This window comes from Melanotaenia boesemani, chromosome 5, assembly GCF_017639745.1.
Source record: "Melanotaenia boesemani isolate fMelBoe1 chromosome 5, fMelBoe1.pri, whole genome shotgun sequence".
Classification (NCBI taxonomy): domain Eukaryota; kingdom Metazoa; phylum Chordata; class Actinopteri; order Atheriniformes; family Melanotaeniidae; genus Melanotaenia; species Melanotaenia boesemani.
Window position 1 is genome coordinate 35,226,461 of NC_055686.1, and position 19,489 is coordinate 35,245,949.

At 42.9% G+C, this 19,489-nt stretch overlaps 4 non-coding genes across 4 annotated transcripts; all 4 read left to right on the top strand.

The window, feature by feature from the left end:
- The first annotated feature begins 1,530 nt into the window (after positions 1-1,530).
- trnaq-uug lies at positions 1,531-1,602 on the top strand. Its single transcript has one exon. It is a non-coding gene; the product is annotated as a tRNA-Gln (tRNA).
- Positions 1,603-5,932: 4,330 nt separating this feature from the next.
- Positions 5,933-6,004, top strand: trnaq-cug. The gene has a single exon. It is a non-coding gene; the product is annotated as a tRNA-Gln (tRNA).
- A 9,750-nt stretch (positions 6,005-15,754) lies between these two features.
- On the top strand, positions 15,755-15,826 carry trnaq-cug. Its single transcript has one exon. It is a non-coding gene; the product is annotated as a tRNA-Gln (tRNA).
- A 1,479-nt stretch (positions 15,827-17,305) lies between these two features.
- Positions 17,306-17,377, top strand: trnaq-cug. Its single transcript has one exon. It is a non-coding gene; the product is annotated as a tRNA-Gln (tRNA).
- Positions 17,378-19,489: the final 2,112 nt, after the last annotated feature.

Below are 19,489 nucleotides of genomic sequence, written 5' to 3' on the forward strand. Positions count from 1 at the left end.
GGTGGCAAAATGTAGCCTACCTTTAAGAGTGCCCCACTGACAATTTGCCACCGCAAACATTGTATAAAAGCTGAGCTTTGTGCACCACAACAAACGACTTATCCATTGCTGCTTCTCAGAGCAAGGCTCTCTTTCTTTGTTTTGGCCATGTCTGCAAGAAATTGTCTGTCTGGTTGCGAGGACAAGTTGAGCCATTTCAACACAGTCAGGAAAATGATTAGAATAATCTGCTACACCTTACGGCTGAATAGTACCTACACTTTCTTCATCTCCAGAGACATGCGATGTCCAAGGAATCATCCAAGTTGTCGTTACAGCCGCCTTCTCTCTACTTCTTCATGTTCCGTAGGAATGCATCTGTTTTCTGGAAACATGATGAGCTTAAAGGCAAGTGGACAGGTCAAAATCTCCAAACGGAGTGCCCCACTGACAATTTGCCACCACAAACATTGTATAAAAGCTGAGCTTTGTGCGCCACAACTAACAAATTATCCATTGCTACTTCTCTTTCTTCGTTTTGGCCTTGTCTGCAAGAAATTGTCTGTCTGGTTGCGAGGACAAGTTGAGTCATTTCAACACAGTCAGGAAAATGATTAGACTAATTTGCTACACCTTACTGCTGACTGTTTTATCAAAGAGCCCCATAAAATACTGGCTTGACAGTGAGATTTAGGCTAAATCGTGAAGCTGACCAAATACCTTAAGGGCATCGGTCTTAAACTCATAAGGCAAGTATCATTTGGTCAGATGTCTGTTCAGGATTTGGATTAGGCCTTTCAAGTGATTTTATTGCAAACGCCATGAGCACACAGAGAGAGAAGATAGCTAAATGGGTGATAACAGTGCTCTGTGTTCAATTATTTTTTCAGTGGGCAACCAAAAACATACGTTTGATGGTTCCACAACTGCTCAAAAAGTTGCGCAACAGAAATACTCACTTACACAAGCAACCATTGTTTGCTTATTCCATTCCCAGCTTGTCATATTTTACACAAAGAGAAGTGATTGGGAACTTGGACTTGAGAGAAATGGGTAAGTTTGTCAAATGGAAGCTAAGGAGGTCAGGGGTGCTTTGTGCTAAAAGCCATGAGCAGCTTAATGCCAAGTAAAAATGCCAGATCATTCTCCAACTACATTCTTGCAGCTGATATGTCACTGTGTGCGGTAGGTCCTGCTTCATACGAGCTGCATTCAGCTGGCAGTGTAGAGAAATATTAGTTTAGAGAAAGCATCTCCAGCAGATAATCTATGTGTCAGAAGATTTTGGAGCTATTTTTGGTCATTGATGTGCAAAGCACGGCTGTGATGAATACCCAAGGAAGTTAAGAACAGCCACCTTTCCCCATCAGGGAATGGAAGACCGATCTTCCGCATGACAGGGGGAGATAATGGCCATTATAATAAAAGGGGAACAGTACATGAATCAACAGAGGTTTGAGTAAAAATGTCCCTGATTTGTAAAGGTGACGCTACGTTATGCCAGCATGGCTTGCTAGCTTTACTCAGGGCACAGGGAGTGGCAAAATGTAGGGTTCCATGGTGTAATGGTCAGCACTCTGGACTTTGAATTCAGCGATCCGAGTTCAAATCTCGGTGGAACCTGCTGTGACGTGCTTAGTGCAGCAGCCTCTTTGAACGCCAGGTCAAAACACTGGCTTCTGCTGCATTGCTAGCAGCTGAATAGTACCTACACTTTCTTCATCTCCAGAGACATACAATGTCCAAAGAATCCTCCAAGTTGTGGTTACAGCCGCCTTCTCTCTACTTCTTCATGTCCCGTAGGAATGCATCTGTTTTCTGGAAACATGATGAGCTTAAAGGCAAGTGGACAGGTCAAAATCTCCAAACGGAGTGCCCCACTGACAATTTGCCACCACAAACATTGTATAAAAGCTGAGCTTTGTGCGCCACAACTAACAAATTATCCATTGCTACTTCTCTTTCTTCGTTTTGGCCTTGTCTGCAAGAAATTGTCTGTCTGGTTGCGAGGACAAGTTGAGTCATTTCAACACAGTCAGGAAAATGATTAGACTAATTTGCTACACCTTACTGCTGACTGTTTTATCAAAGAGCCCCATAAAATACTGGCTTGACAGTGAGATTTAGGCTAAATCGTGAAGCTGACCAAATACCTTAAGGGCATCGGTCTTAAACTCATAAGGCAAGTATCATTTGGTCAGATGTCTGTTCAGGATTTGGATTAGGCCTTTCAAGTGATTTTATTGCAAACGCCATAAGCACACAGAGAGAGAAGATAGCTAAATGGGTGATAACAGTACTCTGTGTTCATATATTTTTTCAGTGGGCAACCAAAAACATACGTTTGATGGTTCCACAACTGCTCAAAAAGTTGCGCAACAGAAATACTCACTTACATAAGCAACCATAGTTTGCTTATTCCATTTCCAGCTTGTCATATTTTATACAAAGAGAAGTGATTGGGAACTTGGACTTGGGAGAAATGGGTAAGTTTGTCAAATGGAAGCTAAGGAGGTCAGGGGTGCTTTGTTTAATGAATAAATGTCGAAACGGGAGGAAAGGGGGAGGAGAAGCTGCCTTATTTAAAGATTCATTCCAGGGTAAAGAAATTTCATTTGGTAATTTTACTTCTTTTGAATATCTTAGTTTTATTTTAAGGGGCATTCCTAAAATCCTATTTCTAATCATCTACAGACGTCCAAGACACTGTGTAAATTTCATTGATGAATTTTCTGAATTATTGTCGGTTATCTCTACTGATTTTAACCATTTCATCTTAACTGGGGATTTTAACATTCACATAGATAACATGACAGATGGTAATATCAAGGAATTTTCTTCCATATTGGACATGTTTGGTTTGTGGTAACATGTAAAAGAACCAACCCACATTCGAGGTCATATTCTGGACCTGGTTATTTCAAAGGGTGTTGATATTTCTTCTGTTATGGTAACTGACTTGGCCTTGTCTGACCATTTTTGTATTTTGTTTGATTTACTGATCACTCAGAATGTCCAACCAACCTGCTTCTCCGTTAGGAAGAGGTACATTAATGAAAGAACAAGTGCTAAGTTTGTGGATGCCATAGCTATGTTACCAACAACCAGTGCAGAGTCAGTTGATGGACTCCTGAATCATTTCAATCTGAAAGTCTTGAATGTAATGGAAGCTGTTGCACCGATAAGAATCAAGAGCAACTTGATCAAACAGAAAACACCATGGAGAAACACCACTGTGGTTACCAGCCTAAAAAGAGAATGCAGAAAAACTGAGCGGAAATGGCGGAAAAATAAACTTCAAATTTACTATGAGCTGTACAAACAAAGCCTGCGTAACTACAACAATGAGCTGTGCAAGGCCAGAGAGCTGCATTTATCTGAAATCATTAACAGGAATGTCAACAATTCTCGCACTGTTTGCTATGATTGAAAAACTTACTAATCCTCCTATACAGATAAGCCCAGAACTTCTTTCCACTGAGAAATGCAACCAATTTGCAAACTTTTTTAGCCAAAAAATTAAAACAATTGGGCAAAATATTAATTCCACACAGTCAAACAAGAAAATTAGTCTGTGTCTAAAACCCGGAAACAATTCTGCTGTCATGTCGCAATTTAAAATGGTGAATTTAAAAGTCCTACAAGAAACAGTTTGGCATCTGAAATCAACAACATGCACTCTGGACATGATACCATCCGACTTTTTAAAAACAGTTTTTAGCTCAGTAGAAAGTGATCTCCTACTGATAGTTAACAGCTCGCTGGCATCAGGCATTTATCCCAAGTCACTAAAGATAGTTGCTATTAAGCCACTCCTAAAGAAAAGGACTCTAGACGCCTCTATAATGAACAACTATAGACCTGTCTCTAACCTCTCTTTTATTTCCAAGATTATTGAAAAAGTTGTATTTCACCAGCTTCATGACTTTTTAAATGAAAGTGGAAATCTTGATAAATTTCAGTCCGGCTTCCGACCTCATCACAGCACTGAAACAGCTCTGGTCAAAGTGTTAAATGACATTAGGTTGAATACCGATTCTGGTCAAGTATCAGTCCTGGTTCTGTTGGATCTCAGTGCTGCGTTTGATACTGTAGATCACAGAATCCTGTTGCACAGGCTGGAAAACTGGGTTGGACTTTCTGGAGCGGTCCTTAACTGGTTCAGGTCCTATTTAGAAGGCCGGAGTTATTTTTTTCGATCGGCAGCTATAAATCCGAGCGAGTGGCCATGACTTGTGGAGTCCCCCAGGGGTCAGTCCTTGGACCTCTTCTGTTCAACTTGTATATGCTCCCTTTGGGTAAAATATTACAGAACTATAGCATTAGTTATCAAAGTTATGCAGATGATACCCAACTTTATGTGTCTCTGTCACCAGATGACTGCAGTCCAATAGACTTAATGTGTCAGTGTCTGGAACAAATAAACACCTGGATGAGGGAGAATTTCCTACAATTAAATGAAGGCAAAACTGAGATTATTCTGTTTGGTAGCAAAGAGAAGAGGGTCAGCATTGGCAAACACCTGGAGACTCGGGCTCTTAAAATCACCAACCAAGTTCGTAACCTGGGAGTGTAGATAGACTCAGATCTGACTTTCAGCAGCCACATCAAAGCTGTCACTAAGACAGCTTTTTACCAGCTCAGAAACATTAACAGAATTAAAAGTTTAGTCTCCCAGAAAGATCACGAGAAACTCATCCATGCATTCATCTCCATTAGACTGGATTACTGTAATGGTCTTTTAACAGGACTTCCTAAATAAAGCATTAAACATCTGCAGCTCATCCAGAACGCTGCTGCTAGATTTTTAACCAGGACTAAAAGATCTGAACACATCACACCAGTTTTGAAATCTTTACACTGGCTTCCAGTCTGTCACAGAATAGATTTTAAAACCCTTCTGCTTGTTTACAAATCCCAGAATGGTTTAGGCCCAGAATACATCTGTGATATGTTCAGAGAATATAAACCTAGCAGAGCTCTTAGATCCAAAGACTCTGGTCAACTAGTCCAAACCAGAGTCCAGACTAAACATGGAGAAGCAGCATTTAGCTGTTATGCTGCAAACAAATGGAACAAACTGCCAGTGGAGATTAAACTTTCACCAAATGTAGACATTTTTAAATCCAGGTTAAAAAGATTTCTTTTCTCATGCGCCTATGCATGAAATCTGCACGGTAACTTTTTTAACTTATCTTGCTTTTAATCATTTTTATGTAATTTATTATTTTATTGTGATTATGTGTTGATTATGTGTTGATGCCTTTTACTGTTCTAAATATCTGTAATGGCTTTGTTTTATGTAAAGCACTTTGAATTGTCCTGTACATGAAATGTGCTATACAAATGAACTGCCTTGCCTTGCCTTGCCTTTGTGCTAGTACAAGTGTTGAAGGCATCAGCCAGAAGTATGGACTTGTTGCTTCTGAACACAGTCTGCTTCAGAAAAATCTGTGTTTCTGCATTAACCATGGCCCAGTTGCCTCACACATTGTAAACAAAGAAAAGCCATGAGTAGTAATGCTACTCAAGTAAAAATGCCAGATCATTCTCCAACTACATTCTTGCAGCTGATATGTCACTGTGTTCGGTAGGTCCTGCTTCATACGAGCTGCATTCAGCTGGCAGTGTAGAGAAATATTAGTTTAGAGAAAGCATCTCCAGCAGATAATCTGTGTCAGAAGGTTTTGGAGCTATTTTTGGTCATTGATGTGCAAAGCACGGCTGTGATGAATACCCAAGGAAGTTAAGAACAGCCACCTTTCCCCATCAGGGAATGGAAGACCGATCTTCCGCATGACAGGCGGAGATACTGGCCATTATACTAAAGGGAAACAGTATGTGAATCAACAGAGGTTCGAGTAAAAATGTTCCTGATTTGTAAAGGTGACGCTACGTTATGCCAGCATGGCTTGCTAGCTTTACTCAGGGCACAGGGAGTGGCAAAATGTAGGGTTCCATGGTGTAATGGTCAGCACTCTGGACTCTGAATCCAGTGATCCGAGTTCAAATCTCGGTGGAACCTGCTGTGACGTGCTTAGTGCAGCAGCCTCTTTTAACGCCACGTCAAAACACTGGCTTCTTCTGCATTGCTAGCAGCTGAATAGTACCTACACTTTCTTCATCTCCAGAGACATACAACGTCCAAAGAATCCTCCAAGTTGTCGTTACAGCCGCCTTCTCTCTACTTCTTCATGTTCCGTAGGAATGCATCTGTTTTCTGGAAACATGATGAGCTTAAAGGCAAGTGGACAGGTCAAAATCTCCAAACGGAGTGCCCCACTGACAATTTGCCACCACAAACATTGTATAAAAGCTGAGCTTTGTGCGCCACAACTAACAAATTATCCATTGCTACTTCTCTTTCTTCGTTTTGGCCTTGTCTGCAAGAAATTGTCTGTCTGGTTGCGAGGACAAGTTGAGTCATTTCAACACAGTCAGGAAAATGATTAGACTAATTTGCTACACCTTACTGCTGACTGTTTTATCAAAGAGCCCAATAAAATACTGGCTTGACAGTGAGATTTAGGCTAAATCGTGAAGCTGACCAAATACCTTAAGGGCATCGGTCTTAAACTCATAAGGCAAGTATCATTTGGTCAGATGTCTGTTCAGGATTTGGATTAGGCCTTTCAAGTGATTTTATTGCAAACGCCATGAGCACACAGAGAGAGAAGATAGCTAAATGGGTGATAACAGTGCTCTGTGTTCAATTATTTCTTCCAGAGGAAAAGGTAAAAGCCATCTCTTTTCATCGGGTTCACCGCATAGGGGAAAAAAAAAACCGGAGGGCAGACCCAGGCCGATAGTAGCTAAATTCGTTCTCCACAAAGAAAAAGAGGAGGTGAAGCGTTGCGGTAGACAGCTTCGTGGGACTGACCTTAGTATGAGCGATCAGTTTCCCAGAGAAATCCAGGAGCGTCGCCAGATCTTGTTCCCCATCAGGAGGAAATTCCTGGACGGAGGAGCCCACGCTGTCATCTCGGTGGACAAGCTTTACGTTAATGGACAGCTACATCGTGACCATAACACCACTCCCTGGCTCCACTGACCTCAGATATGTATCCACACAATGCACACTTTGCACAGGTGTTATAAACGCTAATCAGACTCACTGGGCTTAAGTCACAGAGTTTAATGTTTGTTCACAATAGACAATAATACTGCCAGTCTCTAATGTTCACAAAATGGACTTATATTTTATGGGTTCGTTTTCTTTTTTCACCCACTTCCCCCTCTTTTTTGTCGTTTTCTTCCCGCTTTATTCTTCTTTTCCTCTCTCTCTGCACTCTTTTTTGTTTTTCTTTTTTTCTAGCTGCCACCTCACGGAACCATATAACACTAATGCTAAGCTGCACAGTACATTTAGTAATACCTGCATATATAACCCAACACTCACATTTATTAATTCAAGTACATTTAATAACATTCAACACAGGCACACAACATTACGCATACATATTCATACACTTACACACACACACACACATACACATTTATATTAACAAGAAGCATCCAACACTCACTTTTTCACCACAAGCATGACCATCCTTAGATTTATCACTTGGAATGTGCACGGAGCTGGGACCAGAGAGAAGAGACTAAAAATCTTTAATAGATTAAATGATCTGCAGGCAGACATTGTGTTCTTACAGGAGATTCATATGACAAAAACATCAGTTAATGCTCTCTCTACAACCCAGTTTCCTCATGTTTACTCAGCCTGTTTTAACTCCAGACAGAGAGGGGTAGCCATTTTGATAAATAGAAAAATAACATTCACAGAAATCAGCATTATCACAGATCCAGAAGTGTTAAGGTTTGTGGGAAGACAGGCAGGAACCAGGATGGAGCAGATGGTGGATTTAGTTAAGCAGTAACAAGTTTATTTTGAGTTGTCACAGAGTCCTTGAAAGTCACTGAGGCAGAGGGTGGTGGCAGGACAGCAGGCCAGAATGAAGAGCTTGTGGTAGGTCCTTCCAACTGGAAAAAACAGCATTCCCCTGTAGGGCAGGGAAACAAGACAAAACACTGTTATGAACGAAACTGCATACAACAGTCAAAAAATCACTTAATGGCCGGTGTTGTACCACTAGGGTAAGGCAACGATCTGGCGACGAGTAGACTGCAAACTGGCTCTTAAGTAGGCTGGTAAGGCCAGACAGCAGCAGGTGCATGGCATCTCCCATTACTGCCAGGTGAGGAGAATCTCCAATTAACACCACCATGCCCAGTGGGATCTCTGACTTACAAGGTACACAAAGAACATATGACAACATAATAGTAAAACACAATCCTGACACAGAAGGGAGATTCATCATAGTAAAATTATCTATTCAAAATATGAAGTTATGCTTAGCTAACTTATATGGCCCAAATGTTGACGATCCCTCCTTCTTTCACTCTTTCTTCACATCACTTTCTGAACACAGAGATAGCACACTGATCGCAGGAGGGGATTTTAACATGGTTCTGGGCTCAGCTGATAGGTCTAGTAACACTGTAAATCATCGAAACTGGCAATTCACAAACACTGTAAAACAATATATGGAAGATTTTGGACTTTGCGATATATGGCGGTCTTATCACCCTAATATCAGAGAGTACACCTTCTTTTCCCCAGTTCACCATTCATGCTCTAGGCTAGATTATTTTCTGTTTAGCAGCTCTTTGGTGAGTGAGATTTCAGAGACCCAGATTCACCCCATCACTATCAGCGACCATGCCCCAGTTTCCTTTACTTTGAGGAACACGAGAATCACACCACCGACTAAAAGCTGGAGATTTAATACAGCGTTGCTTAAAGATCCCGACTTTATCAGCTACTTCACAAAAGAATGGGCTATATACTTAGAAAACAATGACAAACCAGGAGTCTCAGCATGTGTTCTGTGGGAAGCAGGGAAAGCGGTAATGCGAGGCAAAATCATCTCTTTTGCGTCACATAAAAAAAAGAACGAAAACTCAAAAATATTAGAATTAGAAATAAGAATTAAATCATTAGAGGACAACTACAGTACTTCACCAGATGAACCAACGATGAACCAAATAAGGAAGGCTAGACTGGAATTAAATGAAATAATCAACAAGAGAACAGGATTTCTGGTGCAAAGATTACGCTTGGAGACATTTGAACACAGTAATAAATCCGGAAGATTTTTAGCTAACCAGTTAAAAATAAATAAGGAAAAATCTACCATATCGGCTGTTAAAGATTCAATAGGTAATATTACGCATGACCCAGATGCAATAAACAACATCTTTAGAGATTTCTATAAAACTCTGTATACATCACACTTAGATCCATCAGACAATGATATCCATCATTTTCTTAACAACATAGATCTTCCAGGTTTACAGCAGGAACAAGTCACGGCCTTAGATTCCCCCCTCACAGTGGAGGAGCTACATGAAGCCCTTAAACATATGCCCTGTAAAAAAAACCCAGGTCCGGATGGCTTCCCAGCAGAGTTCTATAAAGAATTCTGGTCAATACTGGCCCCAACATTTTTCAAAATGGTGACACAAATAAAGGAAAATGGTTACTTACCCCCAAACATAAACTCTGCCACCATTACTGTACTATTAAAACCAGGTAAAGACCCCACAATACCATCTAGCTACAGACCCATATCACTGATAAATGCAGACCTTAAAATAATTTGCAAAGCATTAGCTGGAAGGTTAGAGAAAGTAACTCCTCTCATTATACACCCTGATCAAACAGGCTTTATAAAGGGCAGATATTCCACTGTTAACATGCGGAGACTAATTAATATAATAGATTATTCTACCATCAATAACCTGGAAACAATAATAGTTTCTTTAGATGCAGAGAAAGCTTTTGATCGTGTTAACTGGAAATATTTACTAGCTACTCTAAACAGATTCGGCTTTGGCCCATCTTTCATTAACTGGATTAAAATCTTATACAGTTCTCCTAATGCGAGTGTTAGAACAAACGACCAGACCTCTCCAAGTTTTAATCTACAAAGGGGTACCAGACAAGGTTGTCCACTATCTCCCTCACTTTTTGCTATATTTATTGAACCGCTAGCCGCTGCAATTAGACAAAATAAAGCTATTAAAGGCATTCAGTCCAAAAATATATTTCATAAAATAAGTCTTTATGCTGATGACGTTTTACTATTCCTCCAGAACTCACAAACCTCTCTATCTGAAACAATCTCACTAATTAATAAATTCTCATCACTGTCGGACTACTCCGTTAACTGGTCTAAGAGTACAGTTCTACCCATCAACTGTAGCTTTCAAAATCTACCCAGCATCACCTTAAAATCAGGTAACATTAGATACCTGGGTGTAAATATTCCCTCCAGGCTCTCAGAACTAACAAAACTTAATCACACTCACCTTCTTGAGACTATAAAAGATGATCTTGCTCGCTGGAAATGTCTACCCATTTCACTCATGGGGAGAGTCGCCACCATAAAAATGATGGTTCTACCCAAAATCAACTATTTGTTTTCTATGATTCCTATGAAACCCCCCTCTACCTGGTTTAAATCGCTAGAATCACACATCTCCCGATTTCTCTGGAAAAATAAACCACCCCGGATCAGTTTAAAAACTTTACAGAAGCCGAAAGATAGAGGAGGATTAGACTTGCCTAACTTTCAACATTACTTCCTAGCTAATAGATTGCAATATGTCCTAAAATGGCTCAAACCTAGTCCACTAGATGACCTGTGGATAGACATAGAACAAACATTTTGTGACAATTTGGAAATTTCTGATCTTCCTTTTTTCAGCTTAAGTATAAAAAAGCAAAAGTGCTTTAAAAGTGTCAACATCAGCACTTCTCTGACAGCCTGGTGGGAATTTCTCAATAAAACCAACTCCTCAATAATACCATGTAAACTCACACCCATCTGGAACAATCCTGATATTCTACTAAACAAAAATATGCTAAACTTTAACCAATGGATTAACCAAGGAATTAAATACTTTGAACATATTATCCATAATAGAAACATGTTATCTTTTAATACACTCTCATCACAATATGGGATTAACAGCAACAGATTCTTAGAATATCAACAGCTCAAAACCGTAATACACACAAAATTCCCTCTTCACCGAACAGATCTGGAACTTCCTCCAATAGTAGCAGATTTTATGGACCTCTGTACCCCCAAATTACTTTCAAAAATATACAGATTAATGTTAAAAATAGATGACTCAAATTCCCTACCTACTTCAAAATGGGAGATAGATTTATCCATCAATCCTAGTCAACCATTTTGGTTACAAATATGTCTTAATGCCTTTAATATGACAGACAGCCCAAATTTACAACTCATACAATACAAAGTCCTCCATAGAACGCATTATACAGGACAAAGGATGTTCAAGATGGGTCTTGAAGTTTTAAAATATTCTTTGTTGGCTTTAAAAGATTTGTTCACCACCTGTAAATCAATCATCAGAAGGAAGAGTGTTCAAAAATCCACATTTTTAAAAGAAGGCAAAAACACCAGAGTTTGAGTAGAATTGACAATTCTTTGTTAAGCCAGTAATAAGAAAACAATACATATCTTCTCGAGAAGGAGGCCTGTTAGCTTAGCTTCTGATCACTAATACACAAAGTGTCGGGACCCTTCGGTTCAGCCAAAAGACCCGCCTAACTAAATTATCCTCCTCATTTATAGTGATACAAAGCATTGTGGCTATGTGCGTGCATGTGGTGAGCCTTCATGTGAATGTGTATTTTGCAAGGTGGTCCTTCCTTCTTCCGGGAATTTGATTCCTCCAGGTCCTCCGTCTGAGGTGCGTCAGAGCTGAAAGGAAAAAGATACTATGCTCTGCTTCACTATCTTTTTCTGCCTTTCTACTGACTCCCTTGTACTTTTTCTCACAATATTCACACAAAGGTGCCCCGGGGTCTGGGGGCTGCCTCCCTCCAGCTCGGTGGGCCCTTCCTGGGCCTCGGGGGGGCTTGGTCGCCCTGGGCATGCCATCGGGGTCGGGCTGATCCGATGCCGGGCAGGTACCCTTGGGATTACAATGTGTCCGTTGGGTCTAAGGGAGGGGTAGGGGGAAGGGGGGCGGCGGGAGTCCTGGTGGGCAGTGGGGATGGAGTCTGCTCTCCTTCTCGCTCTCTCCCCTCCCGCCGGGGGCTCCTTCGGGGAGGATGGGGGCGCTGTGCCTTGGACCCGACCAGGATGCGTGTGTGTGGTCTGGGGCTCTCTGGTCCCCTGGTGTGGTGGCGTGGGCTGCCGGGGGTGGGTGGGCGTCCGGGGCGCTCGTGCGCTGGGCTCTTGGCGGGGCCGGGCCTTTGCCCCTCTTCCCTCTGGTGGTCTTGGGGGGGCGGGGGCGCCTACAGCGGCCAGCTGGGGAGTTGGCTGCCTGGGACGGGGATCTCTCTCCCAGTTGTGCCCCTCCTCGGGCCCGGCTGGGACGGGGATCTCTCTCCCAGTTGTGCCCCTTCCCGAGCCCCTCTCCTCCCCCGCCACCCCACATCACACACACTACACATAGGGCACTGTGGGGCGGGTGGAGGCGGTGGGTTTGGCTGGGGGGTCCCCATTGCGGGATCCCCCGGTGGACACCTGTGACTGCCCGCCCCACTAGATTTTAATCACAACCTAGACATCAATATACATTTAGGGCCTCGGGGGGATGGGCACATGGGCTATGGGTGGGCGGAAAGGAGCCACCGAGGTGGCCCTTCCTCCATCCCCTCCCTTTGTGACCTCTCTCCCCCCGATTTTATTTACATGTTAGACACTACCACATTTAACAGTACTGCACTACACACATAACACACACTCAGACACACTGAGGGAGTCCTGAGGGGGTCCTGCTGCCTGGCAGCAGTGGGACCCATCACCATCTCATGGCTCCTTCCAGTTTTTAATTGCATTATAAATAGCCCATACTCATGCACACAAAACTCAGGCTGGGGGGCGGGGGGGCCGGGGTCTTCCTACGCCCTCGTGTCCCGGGATGCACTCGGGGCTGCGGGGGGTGGAGGTTCGGTGCCTGCCTGGAGTCCTGTGTGGGGTGCTGCTGGGCGCCATCTGCCCTGGGGGCTGCCCTCGGTGCCGCATCGGGGGGCTGGTGAGACCCCAGGGAGAATGTATGTGGTTGTGTGTATGTGGAGAGGGTCGGGGGAGGGAGAGGGACAGGGAGAGCGTCCCTGGGCTGCCCCTGGTGGGGGGGGTTGAATGGGTAAGGGTTGGGTTTTTTTTTGGGGGGGGGGGGGACCTGCAGACATGTTCTTGTCCCTGGGGTGCCTAGCCTTGGTGTTGGGTTGGCGTGGCCCACGGTGGTTTTGCCTAGGGCGGTCGGGCCCCGTCGGGTTCCTGGGTGGGGCTTTGCTGGGGGGAAAGGGTGGCCCTTGGGCCTGTGGGGCGCCTGCCCTCCGTGCGGCCCGTGCCGCAGCGCCCGGCGCCCACTGGGCCTGCTCGCCATCGCCCTGGGCTGCCCGGTGCCCCTGCCCCGTCGCGCCGGGGATTCCGGTCTAGGGACCCCTCTGCTCTGGTCCAGGTGGGCCGCTGCTCTGTCTGCTTTGGCTGTCCCGGGCTTGGTACTCTGTGGATCTGCTTGGCCTTTGGGGCCTCGGGCTCCCCCCGTCCCCCGCTGATGCTTCGGGGTGCGGCGTGATCGCGGCCCCCTTGCGGGTACACATTTCCTCCCTGTTGCATGGCCACACATGCATATTAACAAGTGCATGCTCACAAACGTGCTCGTCTCTCCATCCGCTTCTCACTAGATGTAGCTGATGTTTGTGTGTTGGTACGTTCATCTGCAGGTACGTTTGATGACTATTGTAATTTTTTATATTATCATCATTCTATCTTTCTTTTGGTATCATGTAGTACTGTGGTAGTTTATGTTGTTGTTTTTTTTTTTTTTTGTGATATGTTCTGGGCAGCATAGACAACTGTTATTTCCACATTTTAATCCTGTCGTTTTCTCCCTTTTTTTTCTCTCTCTCTCTCTCTCTTCCTCTATCTCCCTGTCAGGTTCGGCACTGACATATAAGACTAAAGAAAATAAGATTACAATCAAAATTAATAACAACCGTTCTGTATGTTAGGTTGCTGGACAGGACAGGGTTAAAAAAAAAAAAAAAAAAAAAAAAAAAGAATCTTCCAAGTTGTCGTTACAGCCGCCTTCTCTCTACTTCATGTTCCGTAGGAATGCATCTGTTTTCTGGAAACATGATGAGCTTAAAGGCAAGTGGACAGGTCAAAATCTCCAAACGGAGTGCCCCACTAACAATTTGCCACCGCGAACATTGTATAAAAGCTGAGCTTTCTGCGCCACAACTAACAAATTATCCATTGCTACTTCTCTTTCTTCGTTTTGGCCTTGTCTGCAAGAAATTGTCTGTCTGGTTGCGAGGACAAGTTGAGTCATTTCAACACAGTCAGGAAAATGATTAGACTAATTTCCTACACCTTACGGCTGACTGTTTTATCAAAGAGCCCCATAAAATACTGGCTTGACAGTGAGATTTAGGCTAAATCGTGAAGCTGACCAAATACCTTAAGGGCATCGGTCTTAAACTCATAAGGCAAGTATCATTTGGTCAGATGTCTGTTCAGGAATTGGATTAGGCCTTTCAAGTGATTTTATTGCAAACGCCATGAGCACACAGAGAGAGAAGATAGCTAAATGGGTCATAACAGTGCTCTGTGTTCAATTATTTTTTCAGTGGGCAACCAAAAACATACTTTTGATGGTTCCGCAACTGCTCAAAAAGTTGCGCAACAGAAATACTCACTTACACAAGCAACCATAGTTTGCTTATTCCATTACCAGCTTGTCATATTTTGTACAAAGTGAAGTGATTGGGAACTTGGACTTGGGAGAAATGGGTAAGTTTGTCAAATAGAAGCTATGGAGGTCAGGGGTGCTTTGTGCTAATACAAGCGTTGAAGGCATCAGCCAGAAGTATGGACTTGTTGCTTCTGAACACTGCTCAGAAAAATCTGTGTTTCTGCATTAACCGTGGCCTAGTTGCCCCACACATTTTAAACAATGAAAAGCCATGAGCTGCTTAATGCCAAGTAAAAATGCCAGATCATTCTCCAACTACATTCTTGCAGCTGATTTGCTTATTCCATTCCCAGCTTGTCATATTTTATACAAAGAGAAGTGATTAGGAACTTGGACTTGGGAGAAATGGGTAAGTTTGTCAAATGGAAGCTATGGAGGTCAGGGGGCCTTTGTGCTAATACAAGTGTTGAAGGCATCAGCCAGAAGTATGGACTTGTGCTTCTGAACACTGCTCAGAAAAATCTGTGTTTCTGCATTAACCGTGGCCCAGTTGCCCCACACATTGTAAACAAAGAAAAGCCATGAGCAGCTTAATGCCAAGTAAAAATGCCAGATCATTCTCCAACTACATTCTTGCAGCTGATATGTCACTGTGTGCGGTAGGTCCTGCTTCATACGAGCTGCATTCAGCTGGCAGTGTAGAGAAATATTAGTTTAGAGAAAGCATCTCCAGCAGATAATCTATGTGTCAGAAGATTTTGGAGCTATTTTTGGTCATTGATGTGCAAAGCACGGCTGTGATGAATACCCAAGGAAGTTAAGAACAGCCACCTTTCCCCATCAGGGAATGGAAGACCGATCTTCCGCATGACAGGCGGAGATACTGGCCATTATACTAAAGGGAAACAGTACGTGAATCAACAGAGGTTCGAGTAAAAATGTCCCTGATTTGTAAAGGTGACGCTACATTATGCCAGCATGGCTTGCTAGCTTTACTCAGGGCACAGGGAGTGGCAAAATGTAGGGTTCCATGGTGTAATGGTCAGCACTCTGGACTCTGAATCCAGTGATCCGAGTTCAAATCTCGGTGGAACCTGCTGTGACGTGCTTAGTGCAGCAGCCTCTTTGAACGCCACGTCAAAACACTGGCTTCTTCTGCATTGCTAGCAGCTGAATAGTACCTACACTTTCTTCATCTCCAGAGACATACAAAGTCCAAAGAATCCTCCAAGTTGTGGTTACAGCCGCCTTCTCTGTACTTCTTCATGTTCCGTAGGAATGCATCTGTTTTCTGGAAACATGATGAGCTTAAAGGCAAGTGGACGGGTCAAAATCTCCAAACGGAGTGCCCCACTGACAATTTGCCACCACAAACATTGTATAAAAGCTGAGCTTTGTGCGCCACAACTAACAAATTATCCATTGCTACTTCTCTTTCTTCGTTTTGGCCTTGTCTGCAAGAAATTGTCTGTCTGGTTGCGAGGACAAGTTGAGTCATTTCAACACAGTCAGGAAAATGATTAGACTAATTTGCTACACCTTACTGCTGACTGTTTTACCAAAGAGCCCCATAAAATACTGGCTTGACAGTGAGATTTAGGCTAAATCGTGAAGCTGACCAAATACCTTAAGGGCATCGGTCTTAAACTCATAAGGCAAGTATCATTTGGTCAGATGTCTGTTCAGGATTTGGATTAGGCCTTTCAAGTGATTTTATTGCAAACGCCATGAGCACACAGAGAGAGAAGATAGCTAAATGGGTGATAACAGTGCTCTGTGTTCAATTATTTTTTCAGTGGGCAACCAAAAACATACGTTTGATGGTTCCACAACTGCTCAAAAAGTTGCGCAACAGAAATACTCACTTACACAAGCAACCATTGTTTGCTTATTCCATTCCCAGCTTGTCATATTTTATACAAAGAGAAGTGATTGGGAACTTGGACTTGGGAGAAATGGGTAAGTTTGTCAAATGGAAGCTATGGAGGTCAGGGGGCCTTTGTGCTAATACAAGTGTTGAAGGCATCAGCCAGAAGTATGGACTTGTTGCTTCTGAACACTGCTCAGAAAAATCTGTGTTTCTGCATTAACCGTGGCCCAGTTGCCCCACACATTGTAAACAAAGAAAAGCCATGAGCAGCTTAATGCCAAGTAAAAATGCCAGATCATTCTCCAACTACATTCTTGCAGCTGATATGTCACTGTGTGCGGTAGGTCCTGCTTCATACGAGCTGCATTCAGCTGGCAGTGTAGAGAAATATTAGTTTAGAGAAAGCATCTCCAGCAGATAATCTATGTGTCAGAAGATTTTGGAGCTATTTTTGGTCATTGATGTGCAAAGCACGGCTGTGATGAATACCCAAGGAAGTTAAGAACAGCCACCTTTCCCCATCAGGGAATGGAAGACCGATCTTCCGCATGACAGGCGGAGATACTGGCCATTATACTAAAGGGAAACAGTACGTGAATCAACAGAGGTTCGAGTAAAAATGTCCCTGATTTGTAAAGGTGACGCTACATTATGCCAGCATGGCTTGCTAGCTTTACTCAGGGCACAGGGAGTGGCAAAATGTAGGGTTCCATGGTGTAATGGTCAGCACTCTGGACTCTGAATCCAGTGATCCGAGTTCAAATCTCGGTGGAACCTGCTGTGACGTGCTTAGTGCAGCAGCCTCTTTGAACGCCACGTCAAAACACTGGCTTCTGCTGCATTGCTAGCAGCTGAATAGTACCTACACTTTCTTCATCTCCAGAGACATACAAAGTCCAAAGAATCCTCCAAGTTGTGGTTACAGCCGCCTTCTCTGTACTTCTTCATGTTCCGTAGGAATGCATCTGTTTTCTGGAAACATGATGAGCTTAAAGGCAAGTGGACGGGTCAAAATCTCCAAACGGAGTGCCCCACTGACAATTTGCCACCACAAACATTGTATAAAAGCTGAGCTTTGTGCGCCACAACTAACAAATTATCCATTGCTACTTCTCTTTCTTCGTTTTGGCCTTGTCTGCAAGAAATTGTCTGTCTGGTTGCGAGGACAAGTTGAGTCCATTTCAACACAGTCAGGACAATGATTAGACTAGTTTGCTACACTTCATGGCTGGCTGTTTTATTACAGAGGCCCATAAAACATTCTCTGACATCTCACATTTATTGTGAGATTGATGCTAAATGGTGAAGCTGACCAAACAATGTGATGATAGAGTATACCGACGTGGCTTGCATGCTTTTCCCAGGGCATGGGGAATTGCCAAATATAGGGTTCCATGGTGCAACGGTTAGCTCTCTGGACTCTGAATCCAGAGAGTCCAGAGACCAGAGAATTAATTAATGAACACATATCTAAAAATCATCACCAAAGCTTTTGCCACATGAATAGCAACAGCAATCCCCAGCTGAACTCTGTGCGCTGCAGTAACTATTTAAAAAGTGCTTGGATTCCGGGATAGCCACTGTTGCATTAGTAACAGACATACTCATCTTTGTTCATGTTGAAACTCTACTCCCCTTTAAGAGCCTGCATGTCATGGTTGCAGAGCTGCTCTGCAGAGCTGCAATCAGGATGATCTCCTACACCTGTCCTGATTGTCATTTCCCTCACCTGCTCCCTCCCCTACTTAAACTCTCTTCACTCCCTGCTTCCCTGCCAGATGGTCACCAGTACTTACCTTGTGATATCCAGTTATTTCTAGTTCCAGACTTCCTTGTCATCGACCCTGTCACGTCCGTGGATATTCTTTTGCCTGACCCCTGCCAGATCCCTTCAAGTAGGGATGGTGAAAGCGAGGCCTCATGAATCATCGAGCCAACTTTGAACCAAATGCTTGAAAATGGCTTAGTGTTCTGAATCATTTGACCAAACCAAAGAGCTCCATCTGCTGGCTGTAGGAGTCTGATGTATCAGAAGGACGGCATTGACACCTCACATCTGTCATTCCTATCTCAACTTTGAATACGTGTTCAATAAACGATATGTAATCTACCATCCAAGTGAATATTTATTTTCTGTTGTTCACATAAATAACAAGGAGGGGTATTAGGTAACATTTGTTTAGGTAACAGAATTGTGGTGTAACTTAAGTAAACCAATCTGTAATGATAGTAGTTACTCAGTAAGAAGGCATGAGGGAAGAAGTGTTTGTGCAACGGGCATAGTGACTGTGTTAGTTATTTTATACAGTTGTAATAAAATTGTTTACTGTTTTATGTGTCTTATTATTTATAATAGAAATTGCAAATGCGTGTTTTGTCTACCTCATGAGTTGTTTTCGTTTGCATAGCTGATCGTTGTTAAATGTGAAACAACAGTTTATAGCTCACTGCACATTTATGTACATAGATTATTTACTCAGTTTTTTTTATCGTCTATCTAGTTTTTTTTTTTTCAAATTGTTTATTTTTATTTTATAATGTTTTATGGCATTCAGGTTGGACGGCAAAGTAAGATTTTCATTGTTCAGAGAAACTTGTTTCCTTACTGTGCAAATGACAAAGACACTTTGAATCTTGAAATGTATGATGAGAAAAAAAAACTGGCAACATTGTGATGTGTCATAAATTTTTATTTAAAAAACGTATTTTCTGTCAGGCTTCAGTCTGCTCCTATTCTGGCACACTAACTCTCCAGCTTTGGAGAGGTTGCACCTGAAAGAAACACAAGAACAAAATTGTAATTAACCAAGTTTAAAATTATTAAATTCTCTGCTGATGGTGATCAGAAACCAGCTTGGTGTCTAAGGTCCTGCAGGTTGTAGTTTTCCT